Source organism: Artemia franciscana, unplaced genomic scaffold (assembly GCF_032884065.1).
Source record: "Artemia franciscana unplaced genomic scaffold, ASM3288406v1 Scaffold_692, whole genome shotgun sequence".
Lineage (NCBI taxonomy): Eukaryota > Metazoa > Arthropoda > Branchiopoda > Anostraca > Artemiidae > Artemia > Artemia franciscana.
This window is the reverse complement of record NW_027067087.1, coordinates 251,106-257,714: the sequence shown is the minus strand read 5'-3', so window position 1 is coordinate 257,714 and position 6,609 is coordinate 251,106. Positions and strand designations below refer to the sequence as shown.

General features: G+C 33.1%; 1 protein-coding gene across 5 annotated transcripts in view; it reads right to left on the bottom strand.

The window, feature by feature from the left end:
* Positions 1-329: 329 nt before the first annotated feature.
* Positions 330-6,609, bottom strand: part of LOC136043506 (sorting nexin-14-like) — a 161,691-nt gene continuing 155,411 nt past the window's right edge. For all 5 annotated transcript variants that reach the window (XM_065728422.1, XM_065728424.1, XM_065728425.1 and 2 more), the window contains one exon: positions 330-491. The gene's annotated coding sequence lies outside the window, so the exon portion shown is untranslated. The remainder of the gene's footprint in view (positions 492-6,609) is intronic.

The window sequence follows — 6,609 nt, the reverse complement described above, 5'->3', positions numbered from 1 at the left end:
TCTTTCGCTAAATGTTTCGTAGTGATTTCAACCTTTCTTACATTACAGCCCTAGAAAGCCGGATAGAACCACGTCTTTCACACGCCTTACTGTTTCAAATACGGTCGGCCAGATGGGTATCCAAAACTATTCGTAGAAAACCCCTCTCGAAAAAATCTAACAAATCCTCCTCCGATTTCCAAAGCGATGACGTTTCAAAACCTAACTTGACCACAATTATCACTTCCAATAATCTAACTTTCGCCCATCAAAAGACAAATACTGACGAAAAAGATCTAACTGGAATCGTACAGATTATACCATAAGAACTATTGCAAATACGGCTGTAGTAAGTCAAAACATAATGTATTTGTGATAAGTCTTCATACAAAATATAATTGTTCTTTCAATTTGAATGACCATTTCAAGAAGAGCTTTAATAGCAAGATCGTAAATCATATCACCTCCAGGCGTCATTGAAATGTCTTTACTTCTCTTCCTCATCGGAATGCCTATAAATAGAAGAAGGTAAAATTGGACTAACAAAAGGTAAAAGACTTGCTATACCTAGATTCAAATAACAAGCAAACCCTGTAATTTAGGTGTACAACAAAAGCCAAAATTATAATGTTTTCACAAAAAGACACTATCTTCTTTGATTCATACCTGTGTAGTACGTTTGGACTAGCAAGTGACCTATAAATCCCAGCAAAGCTGGAATTTCTTTAAGTGCCAAGGGCAGTGAGAGTGAACCCTGTTTTTTTTAATTGATCACACAAAAACCAACAAAACAGCCCCAAATTTAAAAGACAGAAACAATGGGTGAAAAATCAGCAGAAGGTGTCTCTCAAGGTTCAAACCTGTTGTCATTTCAGATTCTTGTTGTGAGGAATAAAAAAATTGATTACCTGTAGATTTTTATGAAAAAAATGTCAAGTTTCAAACGGTTCGTGGTAACGAACAGTTCGTGATCACAAATAATAAAACTATTAAGATATCATATTAAAAAAATAAAATAAAATCAAACATTTCGTGGAAACGAACTGTAGTAAGGAGCGACCCGGTTCAATGGTAACCGAAACTCTAAAAAGCGGAATTTTTATAACAATAGTTATATCAAAAGAATCGCATTTTCATGCTGATTTTAAATATATAAGTTTCATTAAGTTCAGACTTGCCCATCAAAAGTTACGAGTCTCAGAAAATTTGCCTTATTTTAGAAAATAGGGGGAAACACCCCTTAAAAGTCACGGAATCTTAATGAAAATCACACCATAAAATTCAGCGTATCAGAAAACCCTAAAGTAGAAGTTTCAAGCCCCTATCTACAAAAATGTGGAATTTTACATTTTTTGCCACAAGACAGATCACGGATACGTGTTTAGTTGTTTGTTTTTTTGTTGCTTTTTTTTTCCCAGGGGTGGTCGTATCGACCCAGTGGTCCTAAAATGTCGTGTGAGGGCTCATTCTAACGCAAATTAAAAGTCCAAAAAATTGGAGGGCACCTAGGCCCCCTCCCACGCTCATTTTTTCCCAAAGTCACCGGATCAAAATTCTGAGATAGCCATTTTATTCAGCATAGTCGAAAAACCTTATAACTTTGTCTTTGGGGACGACTTACTCCCCCACAGTCCCCGTGGGAGGGGCTGCAAGTTACAAACTTTGACCAGTGTTTACACATAGTAATGTTTATTGGGAAGTGTACAGACGCTTTCAGGGGGATTTTTCTGGTTGGGGGGATGGGTTGAGGGGAGGGGGTTATGCGGGGGGAACTTTCCATGGAGGAATTTGTTATGGGGGAAGAAAATTTCTATGAAGGGGGCGTATTACTTTCATATACTCCGTATATGAAAGGGGCTGTTACCTCCTTAACGGCCCGCTCTTTACGCTAAAGTTTTTTACTGTTTTAAAAAGTAGAGCAGAAAGAAAGAGTCGAACTTTTAGCGTAAAGAACGAGGCGCTGAAGAGGTAACAGCCCCTTTCATATATGGAGTAACTTCTGTTCGTTTTAAGTTTTAATGTCGCTCCTTACTTTCAGTTAAAAAAACTTGCTTTTTTTTTATTTAATAACTAATAGCCTTTGCTTATTTATTTTCATGGTTTAACACGGTAAAAGTGATACAGTAATACGTAATATGCCATAATACGTAATGCATTGTAATAAGCCGTAAATCCTTCATAATTCTGAAATATCATATATGCCCTACATATTACATAGGCTAAATACATATTTAGTCATATTTCACTAATAACTTTTTCTTGTTTGAGAATAAAACGAGATTATAACTGACCTTTTAAGAGAAATACAACGGTATTATATTAGAACAGGTATTCTATTTGTATGCTCCAATAAGAGTTAGCTATCACCTGTATGTCTGTATCATATATGCCCTAATAATTGTATCAAAATTTAAAAAAGGAGGTTATTTTTCCTCTCCAGCTTTCAAGTACATTTCAATGGTATTGTTCAATCACGTATAAAATGCAATTGAAGATTTTTTTACATTTTTCCTGAATATAGGAACAGAAGTTAGTGAGAAAAAAAAAAACAAAAACTCTTCAGTACATAAGTGTTCTTCTAAAAAGAAAATATCTTTGGGACGACTTTCGACCTTCAAATAATGTGCTAAATTTAATAGGTACTTGATTTTCTCTTAAAAGCTATCAAAATTTGTAATTCATTTTAATTCATCAATATTTTGGCCAAGTAATTGTGTTTTTTTTCTTTAGTTTATTTTTCTCACATCCCTCTTTAGAAATATATGTGATATTCTATCTCTTCCTGTGTAATTTTTTCATAAAAAGCAAAATTTCAAGTTTGTTTAGATGAACACATCTCAAAATCTTCGTCTTAGTATTATTCAATAAATTAAAAAATTCTGGTTTCTGATGTTCATGAATAGGTTGTGTGTGTGTTTTTTTTTTTTTTTTTTTTTTTTTTTTTTTTTTTTTTTTTGTTTTTTTAATAGCAAAATTTCGAATTTAAAAGGTTATCCATATTTGTGTACTTTATTAAATTAAGGAGGATTCTTCCCCTCCCCCTGTGTAAAGATAGGCAGCTTTTCTCAAGGACAGAACTTCAATTTTAGATCACACATATGTGAGATTATGCATTTAAAAAAGTTTTTTTCACAAAACTTTTCTTAGGTATCCTTCAAAAAATATGGAGGATTCCACCACTCCTGTGTAAGAGTACATAGGGGTTTTAAAGGTAAAACTTCAATTTTAATTATTACAAATTTTGCAAGTAACTCCTTTTGAGTTTTTATTTGAAATCATAATGATCTATCTTTGCCACTAAAGAGTACGTTGTTTACTAAAGAGTAAATTTTTATAGTTGTAAATGAATAAGTTATCATTAAAAAAAAAATAGCAAAAAAGGACAATATTATGAATATGGGGGGTAGGGAAAAATTAGACATTCAGTACTGCTCCCAAGAATGAGCTTTATTTTTTAGAGAACATACGAAGAAGTTCAGAAGGCACAATCCGAGGGAATAAGTGAACATATTGTTGCAAAGATTTTATGCATTAGGGTGTGGTCTTTTTTTTCTTCTGAAAATCTTTAGGCATCTTTCAATAAATAATGAAATGTTCTTCCTAACCCAGTCTGAGTGTAGATATACAATTTTAGACAAGCTTAAATTTCGGGGTCAACATATTTGAGTTAATGCATTTTAACGCATTTGCCTCAAAATCATCCACAAATGTGTTCTTCCAATGAATTTGATGGATTACTCGTGCACTTTCTAGAACATATATAGCTGAGCTGTCTTAACTCAATGAGCAGAGGCACAATGCTTTGTTGCAGTGAAGTTTTCTTTATATTGAAAGCGGATTTACTGGAAAAAAAAATTGTAACTGTAACAGGGGGAAAGTAACTATCGGTTGCTCCATATAAGTGCAGTATAGCGACAGTTTATTCGACTTTTTGCGTCCATGCTGTACTCTTTGTGCCTGGTCTTTCCCCATTGCTTCGAGAAAGCGACAAAAATAAAATCCGTATTTGCTAGTTGTGGTATTGGAAGTTTCTTCTTTATTTGCCACATTTTTACCACATTAATAGAAAAGTAATTACTCTGTTTGATGCAACTGATTTCATGTGTACTGTGTGCCATCACCAAAGGATTTTATTTCTTAAGCGTTCTTAACACTGAGCCCGCATCAACGTCTCACCTAGTTGTTCTATGCTATTTAATATTGGTATATTTTTTTTTTTGTGTGTGTGTTGTGAATTTATTTTTTTCATAGCGAGTTTAGTTATTCATAATTAATAATTATTAGCATTTTTTTGAGTAGTTGATTTTTCTGTAGTGAATTAGTTTCTTGTCAAGAATGTATGCGTTCTAACTTTTTATTTTTTACTTTGACTTTTTACTTTTTTTTTACTAGCAAAGTCTCCAGGTCTTTTAAGTTACTCTACTCTTTCATTTTGCACTAAAATTGAGGCCAGCTCTGTCTTGGCATAAACTTTATTATGATCTAGTGACTTTTTATTTTATCAGCTAGCATTCACAGAATCCAATGTTCCCAGACAAAGGCCCTTCATACACCTGTTTGGCTTCGTGGCATCCGTGATAATTAAACCTTCAATCGATCCTTTTTCATATGATCGAAATATTCTGGGATTCTCTTTCTGGCTCCTAACTGAAAAGATTTACAGATGAATCCATAAGGGGAAAAAGTGTTTCGCGTATTAAGCCACTACAGAGGAGTTTTTTCTATATTTTCTCTAAAATGTTGCCAATGTTATGTTAATTGGTAAATACTAGAAATCTAAAACACCAGTAAATCTATTAAAGTCTCTCAAACACGTAGATCAACTTCACTTAACTTTATGTGTCATTGCAGATCGTGCAATAGTTATTACTTTATCTATTTTATTTAACTTAATCTGGCACAGCACATCATACAAGACTAATTGCTTTAGCTATTTCATTTAAGTCATCGCGACAACTATTCTATATAACTTTACCTCGCATAGAAGATAAATCAGGACTCACTGCTTTAGTTATTTAATTTATCTTCTGCTTTAAGTGTTTCATCTTAACTTTATCTAGCATAGCAGATCATAAAAGACTCATTGCTTTAACTATTTCATTTAAGTTTACTTGGCATAGCAGATCATATCAGACTTTTTGCTTTAGCTATTTTATTAAATTTTATCTGTCATAACAAAATCATATAGCACTCATTGATTTAACTATTTCATTTAAATCATTGCTACAACTATTCTATGTAACTGAAAATGGCATAGGATATAAATCAGGACTCAATGCTTTAGCTATTCAATTTATCTTTTGCTTTAAGTGTTTCATCGTAACTTTATCTGGCATAGCAGATCATAAAAGACTCATTGCTTTAACTATTTCATTTAAATTTATTTGGCATAGCAGATCATGTCAGACTTTTTGCTTTAACTATTTATTTAATTTTATCTGTCATAACAAAATCATATAACACTCATTGATTTAACTATTTCATTTAAATCATTGCTACAACTATTCTATGTAACTTTAGCTGGCATAGCAGATAAATCAGGAATCGCTCAGAGGCGCCGTTTGGGCCAAATCTTGGGGTGGGCATGAACTCCATTTTGGCCCCCCCAACTTTCAGGTAAGAAAAAATGCGAGTTTTGGCAGCACATAAATCGAATATTTTAAGTAAAAACTCATTTACAGCAGCCGTGTGTTGCATGGAAATGTACTGTATCCCAATGTGGAACTCAGCCACACTGACCTCTAAGATTAATTATAACATCAAAGATCATAATCAACGAGGTTAGGTGATTAAACTGTAAGTGGAAAATTCAACCAGACTGAAGGCTGGCCATCTTCAGCGAGAAACTTTCTTATTTAAGTAAACAATACGTCGGTGAAAGTAATAGGCGTGCAGCAATTTCGAATCAATTGGACAGAATGGATTATGTTGGACATAATAGATTATTATGGCCGGCAAAGGGCCCTTTGTGGTGGAAGCTTGGCCCCCCCTGCAAAATCTGGGGTGGGCATTTGCCCCCCCTGACCCCTCCCCCCCAAATGGCGCATCTGGACTCACTGCTTTAGCTATTCAATTTATCTTTTGCTTTAAGTGTTTCATCTTAACTTTATCTGGCATAGCAGATCATAAAAGACTCATTGCTTTAACTATTTCATTTAAATTTATTTGGCATAGCAGATTATATCAGACTTTTTGCTTTAACTATTTTATTTAATTTTATCTGTCTTAACAAAATCATATAACACTCATTGATTTAACTATTTCATTTGAATTTATTTGGCATAGCAGACCATATCAGACTTTATGCTTTAACTATTCTATTTAATTTTATGTGTCATACCAAATCATATAACACTCATTGATTAAACTATTTCATTTAAATCATTGCTACAACTATTCTATGTAACTTTACCTGACATAGCAGATAAATCAGGACTCACTGCTTTAGCTATTCAATTTATCTTTTGGTTTAAGTGTTTCATCTTAACTTTATCTGGCATAGCAGATCATATCAGACTTTTTTCTTTAACTATTTTATTTAATTTTATGTGCCATACCAAATCATAAAACACTCATTGATTTAAATATTTCATTTAAATCACTGCTACAACTATTCTATGTAACTTTACA